Raw genomic sequence first — 18,869 nt, forward strand, 5'->3', positions numbered from 1 at the left:
AATATTCCCTTTGGATAGCAAGGATCCAAAGTATGGCAAGTGGTCACCCAACTGGGAAGGGCCATATAAAGTAAATAGTGTGTTGCCTAATGGAGCCTATCATTTAGAAGATTTAGATGGCACCAAGCACATGAGGTTCATTAATGACAAATATTTAAAAAAGTATGTTCCTTCCTTATGGGAAAGTGAACAAATAAAAGCGTAATCAATATAATTGCGTTGAACAATCGTAGATAAATAAGGCAAAAACGAAATACGTTCAAATAAATTCCTTTGTTATCAAATATTCATTACAAATTGTGAGATACAAAATACTAAATGCTCTATGAGCTACAATTGAGAGCAAACTAATTTCTAGGTCGATCGCCAAGTAAGAGGATGAACCAGCCTTGATCGCCGTCCTGATCGCACTGCTGCAAGGACAGGCAGAAAGGCCAAGAAGTACTCTCAACGAGCAAAAATGAAGAAAAGCACCCTCAAATCGCCTGCCTAATCGCATTGCTACAATAACGGGCAAGGAGACTGAGAAGCACTCTCAGCAAGCGAAGTGGCTTGAAAGGCATCCTCAAAAATCGTCTTCCATCATTAAACTCCTTATAAAGAACATAAAGACGATGGGAAGACCTTTGCTGGCCAAAGAATATTTCTTATATCTCCCATACCAAAGGTAACATCAAGACAGATTGCAAAATGGGCAGATCGAATGATCCATTTCTATGGAAGTCGAAAATTTTGGATCAATTGTTGAGATGCCAAACAATGGCAGCAAATTAGTTTTTGAAGAAAAGAATGAAAATGAGAATGATAAGTGCGAAATACATACACATTTATAGAGGCGTGAAGGTGAAAAGACAGAATATGAACGGCTACATTCGTGCCTAATAACTGAAATCAAATGGCCCAAAGTCTTGGGAAAAGAGACGGGAATACCAAGAAAGAATGTACATGAATCTTAGCATAAATCAATTAAATGCTTGGGGGTTGACGATTAAGGACAACGTTAATTAATATGCAAGTAGACAAAATAATCGTTCATTAATGACGATAGCTACTGTTACATTCAAAATTAGCAATGGCAATTAGTGCGAAATTACAAAAGGAAAGTTAAGGCATTGGATATCTTAATTACAATTCACCCCAAGCCGAACGTGTTCTTTCCCTAAGTCTTCCCCAATCTTCGCTCTGTTCAGAAGAAGCAACATTTAATTCAGTTACAAAATCGTCATCAACCTCCAGCTTTTTATACTGCTCAACCAAAGACTTGGTTCGTTCAATTCCTTGGGAAGCATTACGCTTTTTAGCAGCCATTCTCGCCCTACAGTCATTCATCTTTGGTTGAAACTCCTTCATCTCTGCAACCAAGCTTAGCATCAAAGAGTCTTCGATCATAACGTTGGAAGAGATTTCTTTCAATTCATCCTCGGCTTTGTTAATCTCTAGAAGCAAAGACTCTCTTTCAGATGCAACACGAAGATATTGAGTACTCCTGGCCTTCAGTTCAACATTTTTAGTTAGCAAGGAGAGGATGTCAGAGTGGACAACCTTCAATGTCGCTTTAAAGTCAGCAGAAACATTGAGCGACGGAAGTGTAAGTGCTTGCGCCAATTTCGCACTCAATAGCTCAAACTTATCCTTATGTTTAGTAGCACTAGCCTGGCCGATATCCATGTCCATAAAAGACACATACTCAAGTACCGACTGCTTGAGAGACTTCATATTTTCCTCCGAAAAAGCAGAAGATGAAGCAGAAGGATGACTGGTTGAAGTAGGACGAGACGTCTTGACTTGTCCCCAAGAAGTGAACAAGTCCTGGATGGAACGCACAATGTCATAAGCACCCTGCAAAGAAAAATGCCAACATTGAGGACTTTCACTACAATAAACGAAGCGAAAATGAAAGTGAAGCAAAAGGTTACCTCATTAGCAATCTTGGGAAGTTCAGGCATATCACCAGTTGGCTCCACCACCTATGGGGACTTCCCCTTATCTGGACGAGAAGACTCTGCCACAATGGGTAGGCTCATGGGAGCCTCTACATAATTCAAGAAGCAACGAATCAGAAACCAGTAGCACAAGCAAAGGTAAAACATCAAAATATGTATTACCTTCTGGTTCGACATTTGGAGGGTCGGCACCCTGGGAAGAAGGTGGCCATTTTACTGGTTGTGATGAAGATTCCGAGGCTAAGGGTTTCTCTTTAAGCATAGTCCCTTCATCAGCTGATTTGGATGAAACAACTTCAGCAGAAGATGATGAAGCAGGAGTTGCCAAAACCAAAACCTTCGAAGGAGAGGCTGAACTTTTTTGAGAAATTCAGGTAAACCATTAGTACATAGAAAAGTATGTTTGTGAATAAATAAATTCAATTACCTTTCTCCTAAGGATGAGAGGAGCGTCATCATCATCATCATCATTATCATCCCGCAAAATGGGAGATGCTGAAACTGGTCGTTTGCGGCTTAAGGCGACTTTAGTTGTAGTAGCCTTAGCAGGTGAAAAAGCAGATAGACGGATAGGATGTTTAGCGCGAGTAGGGGAGGAAGGATTCCTAATGGACACAGAGGTGACCAAAATAGGAGAAGTAGAGGAAATGTCTGGCTGATCCAGTAAATGGAAGGCACGATTAGCATCAGTTGCAAACAATCTGCGTTTTACTGATGGCCAGAGCTATTCAAAAAGAGGATGGACGGCATAGCTAGAATTGAAAGGAGCTAATGAAAATTTGCTTGTCAAAAGAATGTTGCGAGCATCTACAGCTTGTGCTTCTGCCTTATTAATAGTGTGAAAACGATCAGTCAAATTTTTGGAGTAGCAAGTAAGAACAGGCCAAGTTTGGCCAAAACCAAATTGGCGAGCAAAAAATTGGGGAGCATATATTTCAACCCCAACCTTGGCATTGGTTCCAGTTAAAATATCGTGGAACAATTCCCTCCCAATCAAAAACTGAACCCAAACAAGTAGAGAGGCGCTCGCACTGTCCAGGGTAGATGGAGGTTGCACATAATCTGGATTCAAGTGAGCAAGAAAAGGAAAGAATGAAGGAATCGAATTTAAGGTATAAAATAATGAAAAAATGTCCCTACTGGACATATTTACAAGGTTCAATGGGTCAATGGCTAGCCCATAGCAGCTAGCAGAATGAAGGAAAATGGATGGAGCACCAAGTGGTGGAAAGTATACTCTCAACCATAGTTGAGTGAACTAAAGGGGCCCATTGCCACTGGGAGATGCACCATTCTTCAGTTGATATTGAAGGGAAGTCATGCCTCTATAAAGGGCAGCTAAAAAGAAAGAACATAAGTTCAAAGGCCTATTATGCGCCAATTCATGCGCTATGGAGAAGTAGCTCATAGAAGGTTTCATACTTGGCACGCAGAGAATATATTTACAGAGTCGAATTTGAAGAAAGGCCACATGCTCAGTACGGGAAGGTTCAGCGCTTGAATGATTATAAAAGCCTTGCATGCTTGAATCGAACTCAGTAAGTTTCTTATCAAATTTTGAGCCAAGACTGGAAATCAAGATACCAGGAAAGATGGTATCGCCCAAAGGCGGAAGATTTACTAGGGCTCCAATGTCCCTTAAAGTAATAGACATGGGACCAAGAGGGAAAACGAAGGTATTATATTTAGAAGACCAAAAACTCAAAGCAATCGGAAAAAGCACTGAGTCGAAAATTAAGGGTTGAAGAGCGATTTCTAATAAGTCTGAAATCCTAGCACGATTAAAAATCGCCTTAGTAGGGCCATGATTCACAAGACGTGCATGTCATCTACCAAAAATAACATCAGCTTTGGGCCAAGTGCGAATACTTTTTTCGCGAATTGGTCTCAATGGCAGAGAGTTCAGGAACGGAGGGTCTTGATTGCAAGGGAACAGCTGGCCCACCTCCACTTATCCAACGACTTCGACATTATCGAATGATGGACCCAGATAGAATTCATTGAGGTCAGCATTAGCTTGTGCAAGGAAGTTTGGATTTACATACGGCCTAGTAAGGATTTTCTGGAAATCTTCGAAACTAAAAGAATCATCAAATTGAGTTTGTGAAATCGCCATTGGATGCAAAGTACAGTTTTGTTAAGATTTGCCTAAGAAACGTAGCAGAGAAGCAAGAAGATGAACAGTAAAATAGTGAGGAGGAAGCACGAAATATAGAGACGTGGTTTAGTGGTGAGATGAAATGGCGTGTCTTTTGGGTTTATAAGGGTTTGTAACGTTGCACCTTTTCAGGCTATAGAAGGAAAATGATTGAAATTTTTGGGAATTTCAAATGTTGCTGGAAAATACAAAGTGAATATAGCAAAGATTAATAATTGGTATTAATTCTGCCATATTGGGGAGTAATTGTTGACACACTAAAAGTACATCCCAAATCAAATATCCCAAAGAGTGAAGCCCAATTGGGGAGTCCAGAATAAAGGTTCAAACAGGATTATTGATTAATGCAGTAGAAGCACACGAATACAGTAACATCATCGCCCAAACTTGCAAGACGCCCAGAATCTGAGCGAATGGAGTGCCTTACGGTCGCCCAGCGCAATGACCCCGTTCACGCCCAGGATCTTAGCAAACATAAAATATTATAGTTATCCAGAATAGCAGTTATTGAGTAATCTTATCACATTCCACGATTCAAGGAGCCCAGTTGAAGGCGGTTGAACAACAAAGAGTAATGGCAGCAGTTAGAGATGACAGTTCCACGACAAGTTAGCTACCATAAAGAAAGTGGGTAATTATAAAGCAATCAAGTAGTTTCCAAGCAGTTTGTCACGAGGAAATCATCAAGGGAATATAAAAAGGAAGAGAAGACATAGAGAAAGGCCCGGATCAAACACTCTCAAACAGAGAATATGTAATTTTAATTTCTTAGCTTAATTTAAACACTTCTTTTAGTACTCGTGTGCTAGTGCCCCTTGGAGGCTTTCTGTTTATTTCCAATTGTAAATCATCGTCAATAAAACACCCCTTTTTGGGACTTTGTCTCAAGAGGTCTGTTCCTTCCACAATCGTCTGATCCCTTTTTTAATTGTTAGCGACTACCCGCGCGAAACAATTTTCCATCTGAATTTGTCCTCCATTTAGGTCAACCAATTCAGAAAAACATTCTTTTGTGGGATACATATGAAAGTTGCAGCCATAGTCAAGGATCCATTCAATTAGGTCTCTTCTGGTGGTTGTTACTAAAACAACCCCTTCAATATCAGATTCATCTCTGCAGGCTACAGTTGCAGATCCCTCAGTATTAGTATTCTCTTTCATATCTGAGATTTTCTTGAAGCAGTCTTTTACTACATGGCTAGTTTTACCACAGTAACAACATTTTCTGATCTGGTTTTTAGTTTTCCATTGATTCTTATTCTTTCCCTTAGATCTGGAGAATTGAGTTTTCCCTTTCTTATTTAAATTTTGATTTAAGGGATATTGTTTCTTATTTTGGTTCTGTTTCTCCTTTATGAATAACCCCTCACCATACCTAGAGTCTTTAGACCCAGATTTTATTTCAAGTTCTCTATTTCTTAGGGCTGAGGTTATTCTATCAATGGTAAGTTCTGCCCCCCCCCCCCATATTCTAATGCATTTCTAATGTCTCTATACTTATCACTTAGTGAATTTAACAATGCCACAGCTTGTTGATCATCAGAAATTTCTTCATCACAGTTAGTCAAGTCCTGAATCAGTTTTGTGAATCTGTCAGGGTTATCTTCCAGATTTAAGGTAGGATCAAATCTAAAATTATGGAATTGCCTTAGAAGATAGCATTTATTAGGCATGTATCTAGTTAGATATAATGTTCCTAACTTAGTCCAAAGAGCCTGAGCAGAAGTAGTTTCTCCAACTTTCCTAATTACACTATCATATAAGTGCAAGAAAATTGTGCTCCATGCAGTATCATCTAACTCATGTCTCCTATAGGCACTAGTTTCTGTAGGCCAGTTACCATCAATGGCGGCAGCACATCTCTACTGCAGCAATAATGCCCTCAGTTTTTGGCGCCAGAGACTGAAGTTTCCAGTACCATTCCATCTCTCAACTTCAAATTTTTGAGACATGGACATGATGACAGATATGTACACACAAAATTTATACAACACACAGTGTATATTAATTCAGGTATTTTATTTGAATTGATAAAAAAAAAATGTGACAGAATGAATAAGGCGGAATATATAATTGTATCTTCCTATCATGTAATACACAATTCAATTCAAAAAAAAGGAACTGAAAGTCAATCTAAGAGTGGTCTAAGGAGTGATAATCCTTGCAACCCACTACTTCCTCAGATTCCCAGATCCTCACAAGAGATCTTGGACAAAGGTAAGCGGTGGAAGATTACTTGCCTTGTAATGACCAAACTCTAAGTAGATTACAATTACAGTTTAATAAATGGGATTCCAGAAAATACCAGAGTCTAAAACTTAATGTTTCAGAGTATAGGAAACAGTAAGGAAGTGTCAGAATCGGAATAAGAGGGGCAATGTAGGTTCAAGAAGCCAACGAGTCACCAGAACTCAGTAGTGAGTCAAGAACTCACCACAATCCGGACCGAGTCAACTCAACTCGCACAACCTAGTAAAAAAAAGAACAGATCAAACAGAGTTAGAACTGAGTTAAAACGAGTCATAAAGAAAATTAAGATTTCAACTTTCAAGAACCAAAAGACGATTTTCCAGAACACACCAGATCTAAGATCCCCAAGAATCCTTTTAAAAAAATGTTCGAAAATTTCTTTTTAGAAAATAGTGGCTCTGATACCACTTGTTAAGGCGAAGGATCGTTATGTCTAAAAAATGGATCGCTTTGCAGTAAAAAATAGATTTGCAAAAAATTAAAAAATCGAACACGAAAATATGTTTCGCCCTAAAAAAGGGCCCCGGATGTTCGGTCTTGCGACCTAATCACCCGTTGAGCATTACCAAAAGGTGATAAAGCTCAAGATCCACTAAATATCAACCAAGAACAGTACAACATGTACGAAGAAACCAAAGGTTTCTTCGAATATTCTTTCGCCTCTATTCAAAACTGTAATCTAACTCACTCTCAATCGCTAACAGACTATACAACACAAACAGAAACCATCATTAAGATCACAAATTGAGAAATCACCAAGAACATATCGAATTACAGTAACCCAAGAACCCTAATCTATCACTCAGAGAAAAGGAGAGAAACGAAAGGTTGAAAGAGACTTCGAATAATCTAGAATCAGGGCCAAAACCAAGTAATTATCTGATCAGTCAATCATTCAAGGGTGAGAGTGAAGCCACGTGTACGACTGAACCTCAACCATTTAAGAGGCAAATGCGTGTTTCTTTAAAACACGATTTACAACCCGAACTTAATTCCAACAGACCAAGCCCACAAGTCTCAATCTGGGCCAGCAAGAAATGGTGAGGCAACCCAACTAATATAATAGAAAGTTAGTAATTTACTACGAATAATTTGGTAAATTGAGAAATCTATGGATGAATTTGGGAATTTGGTATAAATAAGAGGATTTAATTGATGACATAATTAGAGCCACTAGTTATTAGTAAGATAAAAGGAGTTTAGTGATTTGATGAATTTTAATTTCACTTTCTTATCTCGGTATAAATGGAAAAATAAAAAGTTAAATAGTATATTTTGAATATTTAATTTTAAATAGTTATCTGGTGTAATTTCCTCCAAATATTTTATATTATTCAACTTCTAAGTCTAAAATTAAAAGGTCTAGATAACTTTTAACATAATTTTTGGCCCACCTATTTGTAGATCGTAAATCATGTGATATTTTAATGAGTATCCGATGTGGAAAAGTAAGAAGTTGGGAACAATGAAAGCAACTCCAACTGTTAGCCGCTTTAATTGTCTATTATATAAAATAACCTAATTATTTTTCATCTTATTTTAATTAATAAAAAATTAAAAACTCTCCAAATATTTCAATTAATAATATTATACAATTATCTATTATTATTTAAATATTATGTGTAAAGTTAATCCAAGTTTCAAAATAAAAAAAAATTATGTTTAATAAATTATGCGATAATATATAAAATATATTATATTATTATAAAAAAAATCTAATCGGGTAGTAATCAAATTGGATTGACCTATATCTATATTTGTTTAATTTAGTTAATGAATTTTGGATTCGGATTTTGATACGGTTATCGGACTGAAACCCTAAATTCATCTCCCATTAATTTTATTGGATTCATATCAAAATTCAATTCATTGACAATTCTGCTAATGAGTCGTTTATATTTGTCATGGGAGTTTTAAATCAATAGGATAGGGTGCGGATGAGGTGGTTGTATATTCCTATTCTTTTTGAAGTTGTTGGTGGAGTGAGGTGAGATGAATTAGGATGTGGTGTGTTAAATATGGAATTGAAACCCGAAAGACAGAAATTGAGGTAATTTGCTTTCAGAATTTTGTAGGCGTCGTAAGCTATTAGAGCATATCCAAAAGACGTTTTAGATATGAGATAGTCCCTATTTTAAAGAGTCAATATTTAAAATCATATTCCAAAGAGACTTTTTAAACTAACAATTTAATTTAGATAGTGGATTTGGAGAGCCAAAACTCATCCTCCATAATTAAATGCATTTAAAGTGTTTCAATTTTTAATATAGAAAAATAATAAAATATAAAGAAAAGCTGCTTAAAATAAAAAGATAGAAAAAAATAATAATCATTTTTGAGTGAAGTAAAATTAAATGTTAAATATAAATAATTTATTGGAGTGTTTCAAAATTTTAATTCACTAAACCACATGATAGAATTTGCTGTTTAAAAATAGAGAATCTCATGGAGATATTTACACTTATAAATTTGTATTCTATAGAGTTGATGATGACACAATAGAGGAGTTCACAACTATTTGATACAATTTAGTTGACACATTTAAAATTTATCTTCACACTTTTAGCACAGGTTTAGTTAAAAAATAAATTTTGAGTAGACTACGATAATGATTGATAAATCTTGGGCCTAATATAATATTTATTTTATGGATAAATTAAAGTTACACCAATCTAAAGTCATTGTAAAATTTTAATATACTTTTTTCACTCCAATTAATCAGGAAGACAATTAGATTAAAGGAGAGATTGATTGGCTTTATTTTTCATGAAAAATATTCTTTTTTTACCTATATTCCTACTTTTATAGTATTTGATTGACATTTTTTTCAAGAAAAATATTTTTCAAAAATTGTTCACGTGACAATATTTAACACCAATCTAAAGTCATTGTAAAATTTTAATATACTTTTTTCACTCCAATTAATCAGGAAGACAATTAGATTAAAGGAGAGATTGATTGGCTTTATTTTTCATGAAAAATATTCTTTTTTCACCTATATTCCTACTTTTATAGTATTTGATTGACATTTTTTTCAAGAAAAATATTTTTCAAAAATTGTTCACGTGACAATATTTTCGTAAAAAATGAGTAAAACATTTTCTTTAGGGAGAGGTATATTTTTATTTTGTGGGCTACCCACTCTCCTTTGCTCTCTCATCTACCTACATCCTTCTCATTTACCCACCAATAAAAGATTGACAAGTATAACATTTTTTAAGTTGAATATTAAATTAGTCAAATACATTTTATTGTCTAAAACTTATTTTCTTTCCATTCAAATTCCATGCTTCCAATCAAATATACTCTAAGTTGTTTAATGTATTTAATAGTTTTTATTCACCCCAATCCCTTTTTGTTTCTGGTAAAGTACGAGAACAAACGACATATCTTCTTGTTATGTGATTTGGGAAATATATGGAAATGATCCAAATAGAAAGGTCATTTTTTCAAAATAACCTTTGGTTAATTTTGATACCCAAAATACCCCCCGTTATAATATATTACATAATAAGTTAATGAAAAATAAAAATCTTTCATTTTAGCCTTTAAAAAATTAAATACTAGTTAAATTTTAATAGATTACCAATTTATTTGATTTATTTGAATTACCAATTTATTAGATTTATTTGATTTTTGTTCGCTCTAAGTAGTCCCCCTTTATTGGTATCAGAGCCATAGAGATCATGGAAATAAAAATAAGAAAAATAGATAATTATTGGTGTTTAGAAGAAAAAAATGTAGTTATATATTTAGAACCTATTCATAATAGATTAAAAATAATGATTCTAACAATAATAAAAGAACTTCCTATAGAAATAAAAGAACAAATATTAGAAAAATTAATAATAGGTAAAATAAAAGATATTTATACATATGAAAAAAATATTAATATATATGAAGATGAAGAAAATAGTTTATATCATAAAGAAAAGTATGAGTACAAGTAATAATACACATTTAAAATTAAATAAACTACTTATAAAAATGGAAAAAATACAAGAATAAATACGAAATATAATGCTAATACCAGAAGAAATGAGAATATAAAATAACAGACAATTATTAAAATTAAAATGCGAAAGATTAAAACTTGAGAGCAAATATTTTATTATAGTTAGAAATAAAAGATGCAAATTAACTTATGAGTTAGAAATAAGAAAAAATTAAGATGTCAATAAGTGAATATATGGAACAATTAAAATCATTAATAAAATGTTAATAAATGATGTACAAGATTTGAGAAATAAAGTAAAAGAAACAAGAAACGATATAAATATATTAAAAATTGAAATTAGTGAATTAAAAGAAAATAATAAAACTAAAGAAAAAAAATAGATAAAAAAACTTATCGAAAAAGAGATGATTCGAATAGAAAAGAAACATGTAGAAAAAGAAAATATAGTAATAGAAACAGGAAGTATGGATGATGAATTTAGAAACAATATATTACCAAAAATATTAGAAGAGGAAGGAGAATCTAGAGAAAAATCATTATGAAAATTAAAAGTAGAAGAAAAAGAAGATGAGTGAAAAATTAGATTTATTAATAGAAACTTTTGATCAATTAAGTCTAACTGATATAAGTGAATACGAAATTTTAATGAATATTGGAGGAAGACCTAATCCAGCAAGAGCCTCCAAACAGGAATTATATGATACGGATGAAAGTTATGCACCTATATATAATAAATCATATAGACAATTTTATGATAAAGTAAGAGATGGACAACCACCCAAAGGAAATAAGTATAAAGATAGGTTTGAATTAAATGATAATTATGATAAACCAATTAATCATGGAGGAACAAAACTAGATTTAGACTGTAAAATAGATACTAAAAAAGCTTTATTAACTTGGGCAGATTCAATGATATTATTTTTTTTATATGATAAAGATGACATATGAGAAAATACTGAAAGAAGAAGAGATTTCTTAATAGCATCCTTTGAAAGAGATGTTAGAAATTGGTGGGAAGAAATAAGCAATGATACAAAAACATTAATAAAAAAATGTACAAACAAAAATAATCTAGTCAGATAGATAAGGAATAGAAAAATTAGTAGAATATATTTCAGATGAATTTTTAGGAAAATATTAGATAAGAAATACTGAAGAAGAATCAATAAGAGAAAAATATAATGCTAGAATAAAATTAATAAATTTAACAATATGTGATATGTGTAAAATTAAGGAATATACTTGTGAATTTAAAAATTACTATTATGTTCAATTTTATAGTAATGAAAATCAAGAAGTATACCAAAACATATATTATAATAAGTTACCATGTTCATAGGGAATATATTTTAATATAGAATTTGAAAAATAGGTTAGAGATAATACTGGAATACCTAAAACTTTATGTTCAAGAATAAAATTTTTATTTGAAAGACTTACATATATATGTTAACAAAGACAATTAATGAAAAAATTAGGAAAATTAACTAAAATATGTTGTGAAGATATGGAAACCCCTGTACAATAAGGATGTAATCCTGAAAAAAGAATTAATAAAAGAAAATATAAAAACAAAAAGTTTAAAAATTTTAGAAATTTCAATAAAAAAAATATATAAAACCTAGGAGAATGTATTACAAAAGAAAAAATAACCCATATAATCAACAGAAAAATAAAAATAAAAATAAAAGCCAATGTAAATATTGAAATTGTGGAAAAATATGTCATATAAGTCCTGATTGTGATAAAAAGAAAGTTAGAATATTACAAAAAAGAATATTTAGAAATAAAAGATGAATTAAGTGAAATATCATATATTGAAGAATCCTATGATCAAGAAGTATATATAAGTGAAACAGATGATGAATCAGGATCTGAATAGAGAAATTAAAGAATAGAAAATAATAACATAAATATACAAGAATATGAACGAATGGAAGGATGTGGATTAAAAGTCACTTTTGATAATAACAAGTTTAGAAAATTGCAAAAATTATCGCTAGATTTAAAAATAAAAAAAATTGGAAGTCTTTGATAGAATTTGGAAAAGAGAAAGAATATCATATCAATAAATGAATATCACAAAATAAAAATAAAAAATCATAGATGTAAGGGCAACTTATGTGCAACATAAATTAAATCTTTTAACAAAAAATACAGTGGAAGAACTATTAACAAAGATCAATAAAAAAACAAAGTGAAAAAATCCAATATATTTATTTAGCAGGAATACAAATAATGTTTAAATCACTATTTAGAGAGGGGATAGATTCACCCTTAACTATAACTTTACATTATGAAAGAATAATAAACTTAAAAGATAGTCATTTAGGAATAATAGAAGGAAATTTAGCATATCAAAAAATTATGTTTACATGTTATCCAAAATATTGTATATCACTAAAATATAGAAATTTTAATGAAATTTTAGGATTACATTTTAAACTGTATAGGGATGATATCATGCAACCAGGTGATCAAATTATGACTATAGAATATAGAGTTTTATATACCTTTACTAATTCTAATTATGAAAATATTTATTCCAATAAATCATATATTGATATTCATAAAGAATGTAAAGATATTAGTAAAATAATAGAACCAAATAAACAAATAAATTTAATTCCACAAGAATATGAATTTAGTATAATAAAAAATAAACCTGAAATAACAAAATTAAATGAAGGAGAATATTCTAATAATATCATATTTAAGGATGAAAATTTAATTAAAAGATCAAAAGTTCTAAAATACCTAATAAAAACCAGTTAGAAGAAATCAACAAAATAAAAGAGGTAAAATTGTATATGAATGCTGGAAATATGAAAATAGAAGAAGAATATTATAATGGAAGAGAAAATATAAATGGACCAAATATATTAATAGATACAGAAGTTAATGAATGTCATATAACTTCGATTAGAAATAGAGACCTAATAACTCATAATACTGAGACATATAAGTATGTAAATTTTGATGAACAAGTACATATAACAGATTTAGAAGTTAAGGTACCAATATCTTCTAATACAATGTTACATAGATAAAAGTATGGATAAAAATTCCCATATACTTTTAGGAATGAGTTTTCTAAATGAATTAGAAGATTATAGTATAAAAAGAGAAGGATTATATATTGTTCATAATGAACAAACTATATTATGTAAAAAGAATTAGATGAATAATCAGATAAGTTTTTCATTAGTTGTGTATATACAAATTACTATTGTTGAAACAAATATATAATAGATATAGGAAGTAATATAACAATATTTAAAAGTTTTTCAATAAAATCATGGAATAATAATAGTAATATAAAAATAACTAGAGTTACAGGAGAAAGTACTCAAATAATTAATAGTGCTGATAAAGTTAATATAATTCTTAGAAGTAAACAGGTAACAATAAATAAAATTTATAAATATGATAAATTATAATGTGATATATTATTAGGAAATGATTTCATACAACAATTTCAATATTATAAACAAAATAATTATATGATAATGCTACAAATACCTTGTGGACACTTGTTAAAAATTCATAGAGAATTTAAACCTTATAGAGTTCAGTCAGCACAGCGTGATGATAAATGGGAGAAAAAACCAATTATAAATAATGAAATAAAAAATAAAAGAATATTATATAAAAAAAAGTTCTAAAAATAGGAATAGAAATGAATATAGAAAAAATCATTGAACAACTAGAAAAAGTTTATGGAGAAAATCCATTATTATTTTGAAAACCACATCACCCAAAGGCCAAAATAGAATTAACAGAAAATGTTATCATAAAAGTTAGACCAATGATGTATATTATAGAAGATACACAAGAATTTAAGAACCAGATAAAAGAATTATTAGAACAAAAACTTATTAGACTTAGTTGTGGACCTAATAGTAGTCCGATTTTTATGGTTATAAAACATTCTGAACAAGTTAGAGGAAAAGTTATGATGATCATAAATTATAAAGAATTAAATAAATAAACTAAATTTGATGGTTACTTTCTACCAAATAAAGAAGTGTTAATAAACCTTGTAAGAGGAAAACAATATTATTCTAAATTCGATTGTAAATCAGGATTTTGACAAATAAAAATGGAAGAAGATAGTATACAATATACTGCATTTAGCACACCTCAAGGAAAATATGAATGGTTAGTCATGACATTTGGTCTAAAATATGCACCACAAATATATCAAAGGAAAGTGGATAATATATTTAAAAAGTTTAATGAATTTCTAATTGTTTATATAGATGATATATTAATATGTTTTAATAGTAAAGAAGAACATAGAAATCATTTAATCCAATTTATTAGTGAATGTAAAAAAAAAAAAAAAGAATTGTACTATCTAAAAAGAAATCTACAATAGAAAAATAAGAAATAGACATTTTTGGATTATCAATAGATAAAAGAGGGATAAAATTACAAACTCATATATCCAAAAAAATAGAAAATTTTCCAAATAAATTCGAATCCAAAAAATAAATACAAAAATTCTTAGGATGTTTAAACTATGCTGAGAAATTTATTGAAAATCTTTCTAAGAAAAAATATAAAATCTAAGTTTTACTTAGAAAAACAAATATTAAGGAATGTAATGAAGAACATACAGAAATAGTTAAATTATTAAAAGAAGAATGCAAAAATTTACCAAAATTAAGATTACTAGATGAAAAAGATAATTTGATTATTAATACTGATGCCTTAGATAAATATTGGACAGCAATATTAAAAACAGATTTAAATGAAATTTGTAGATACTCAAGTGGAACCTTTAACCAAGCAGAAATAAATTATACTACTCATGAGAAAGAATTACTAGCAATTATTAGAGGAATAAAGAAATTCTCATTATTTTTATTATCCAAGAAATTTATTGTTGAAACTGATAATTCTTAAGTTGCAGGATTAGTCAGGAATAAATTACCATTGGAACCCCAATACAGAAGGCTTCATAGATGGCAAGTTTATTTAGCATTTTATAATTTTGATATAATCCATATTAAAGGGTTAATAATTTTCTTGAAGATTTTCTCAGCAGAAACATAGAATTTGCTGATGGATAAATCCAAGGTCATGAAATTATACCAATCTATCCTACATATACAAAAAATGAGGAATTTTCTTAAAGAAGGATCCGAACATATAAACTCTGGAGCAATCCAGATCTCAGAGATGTTCAACTCAAATATAAAAATATTGTTGAATATCACTGCTAAACATCATAAATATGCCATAGAACTCAAAAATTAAGTTGATGCTATTGCAGTACAACTAAAAGATATATTGTCTGAGACAGATATACCAAAGAGTTCAGAAATGAGTTTTCCAAATCAATACCAAACAAGGACAGCTGGAAGCAGCGGTGGACCCAGACTTGACAACATACCAATTGATAATAAAGGAGATTCCATTTCTGTATCATCAACTAAGAATGTTATGATACATGGAGATAAAAGAGATATCAAAATAATCAGCATCATATATCAAGAAGATAAAATCCCTTTAAATCCAAAAGAAGAAAAATATGCCAAAATAGTCAAAATTGCTTATGAAATAAAAATGAGTTATTCGTATTTCATTTCTCCGGGAAATAATGTTTATCCAAAAATAACTGTCATGGAAGAAGGAGACCTTTCATTTATAAAAATTATGGCAGATTATGGATTCATGGATCTAGTATATCCAGGAAAAGATTTTATTGAAATTTCGAAGTTTGATAGCATATTTATTAAAGAAGTATCCAAATTTGCCAAGGGAAGGAAAATATATTTGAAATTATATTCAATCAGTTCAGAATATGATGGAGTTGTGTACTATCCAGATGAACACATAATCTCAATTGGATATGTTGCAGCCAATTTCCAAATAGATGTTACAGAAAATAATAGAAAAATTCCAACAGTGACAAAATCATGGATCAGACATAGAAGAGCACTTGGAATTAAAGTCATCTATAACATTATCAAAAATTTGTTTGATAAAAAATTCTTATGCTTGTGTCAATATGAAAATTGGATGTTGGTATCCAATGGAGGATATGCAAAATCAGAAATTTTGAAAGGTTATATTACAAGATTTGATATACATCAATTTCCAGAATGTCCTACCACTATAAAAGAATCTCGCCAGTTAAGGGAGCGCCACAACTGTATGTGAAGAAATGAAGGAAGAGGACAATAATAGAACACCTTTGTCAAAAGTGTATGGAGAACAATAATATAGCCGCATGTGAAGACATTGAAGATAAAGAGTAATAATAGAAAAATATGCTATTTGGATAAAAAGTTGAATCAACATGGAGGCCCAGGGAAGAAAAATAGAGAGGCAAGTGTGCCTTACTGATGTACTCAATGATGTAATAGAGTCTCATAAACTTGTATAAATAGAGACATTGCCATAGAGAAGAGACATCTCATCTTTGAGTGAAATCTCGAGTTGTAATCTATTCCCAGTTTGAAAAAATCAATTTTTCTGGAAATTCTTTTGTATCAAATAGAAATCTTGTATAAATTCTGATAGAAATAAAACTAAAATATTTTGGATATAAATATGAGTTTCTAAATCTTTATTCGCATAGATTCTTAATAGATCTGATAAAAAGTTTCTTTCTTATTTTAGTAAAAAAAAAAGTTTTCTTTAACAGAAGTCTAGAATTTCATTTTTTAAAAGTTGATACAGTGAGAGCAAGTAGCTGAAATAATAACAATTCCATGAAAGCAGGAGGCCATTGATGGAAGCAGTTTACAGATTCAGAGCTCGAAGGTCACTTGGTTCTAAGAATACAAGTCCAGGTCAAATCTAAGGTAAAACTATTAAATTTTTGCTAAAATTAGAATGAATCTTTTTAAGATCTTAAAGAATCGTAGGGATTAATTGCATGATTTGATGATCATTTGAATAAATGTCAGGATATACAATTAAAGAATTTGATAATTTATTAGAAAGAATGATAGAAGTAATAAAAATATGTATTCTGAATTAGAAAATATGAATGCATCTTCTGAAGAGTATAATATATTAAATAATAAATGTGAACAATAGGTTGCAGATTATTCCAATTTATTAGATCATGGAATGAAATTATATTCAAATATTCAAAATAGAGTAAATATAAGATAAAAAGTTCAAAATATTAGGATATATGTGATAATATAGAAAGAATCTTTTTATTAAGGGTAATATAAACCTTTCAACAAAAAAGATTAGTGATAGGTCAAATAGAAAAATCACCCATGTGATTTTCATTAAAGATTTGAGATTTCTATTTATTGGAGAAAGAAAGGGAAAATTTCATCACAGGTTACTTAAATACAAATTTGTTCAACAATGGTCGCTCAAACTTAATATTTATTTCAACTTAATCATACAAATTATATCTTATATCAAATTAATCACCAAACTTTCATTTTATTCCAATTAAATATTTTGCTTATAAACCATCCTAAGCTTTCAAGTTATTAGGATGAGTTCAAATTCCATTTGTTTTTTTTTTTTAACAGGATCGAGACCTAATTTGTCAATGATATACTCGTCTTATTTATTGTTCTCCTTACTTGATGATTTATGCTTATTGACCAAAATTAGCTGAATTCATGACATGACCGGTATAATTTGCAATGAATTAGTGAAACTTATGACCAGATTAACGAAATGGATAAATACGAACATACATGCCATTTGTCAACGCAAAAGACTTACAATTTTGCAAACAAAAAACGTAGGATTTGTATAATAAAAAAATATAAGTTATGTCCCGTATTTTACTTGTCATGATATCATATATCAATTTCTCAATTTTGCATTGATTACAAAAATGAAAAATGGTCCAATTAATGCATAGAATTTAAGGTGAACGATCAAATTGAAACAAAATCAAAGTAATAATTGAATAATAAAATCAATGTAAATTAAAGTTGAGTTACCAACTTGAAATGAACCTATAATTAAAGACCTTGAATGAAATTTTTCCAAGAAATAAAATGGGAGAAGAACTCTAGGTTAATATTTTGAATTATCATTAAATTATATCAAATGTTACTACTTAACAACTGAATTGAAAATATATTTCAATAGTCATTGAACGATGTACTGTGTTACTCATCCATCACTTAAGTGGAAAAATCGTTAGTTCAACAAACGATGTTGATTTGAGCAATGGTTGTATAACACCTTGCATAGTTCTCGAGATATAATTTTAAGTTTAGTTGTTAAGTAGTACTATCGAAATACAGTTTTCAGCTCAATTATTAAGTAATAACAATTTATTTTTCTCACAAATTGACTCGTGTGAAAGAAGAAATCAAAAAAAAGAAGGAAAAAAAGAAAAACTAAAAATCAGATGCCTATATTAAAGAAAAATATCAGGTGCGTTTGTTTTACGTTTCCATTTTTTGTTTTCAGTTTTGAATTCATTTTTAGTTTTCTATTTTGACGAGCTATTTTCGAATTACAGAAAACGTGTTTGGTTTGTCATTTTGGAAAACGATTTCTGAAAACAGAGAACTAGAAAATGAGTATGGTTTAAAATTTTTAGAAATTGTTT

The sequence above is a fragment of the Olea europaea genome, unplaced genomic scaffold (assembly GCF_002742605.1).
Source record: "Olea europaea var. sylvestris unplaced genomic scaffold, O_europaea_v1 scaffold1175, whole genome shotgun sequence".
Classification (NCBI taxonomy): domain Eukaryota; kingdom Viridiplantae; phylum Streptophyta; class Magnoliopsida; order Lamiales; family Oleaceae; genus Olea; species Olea europaea.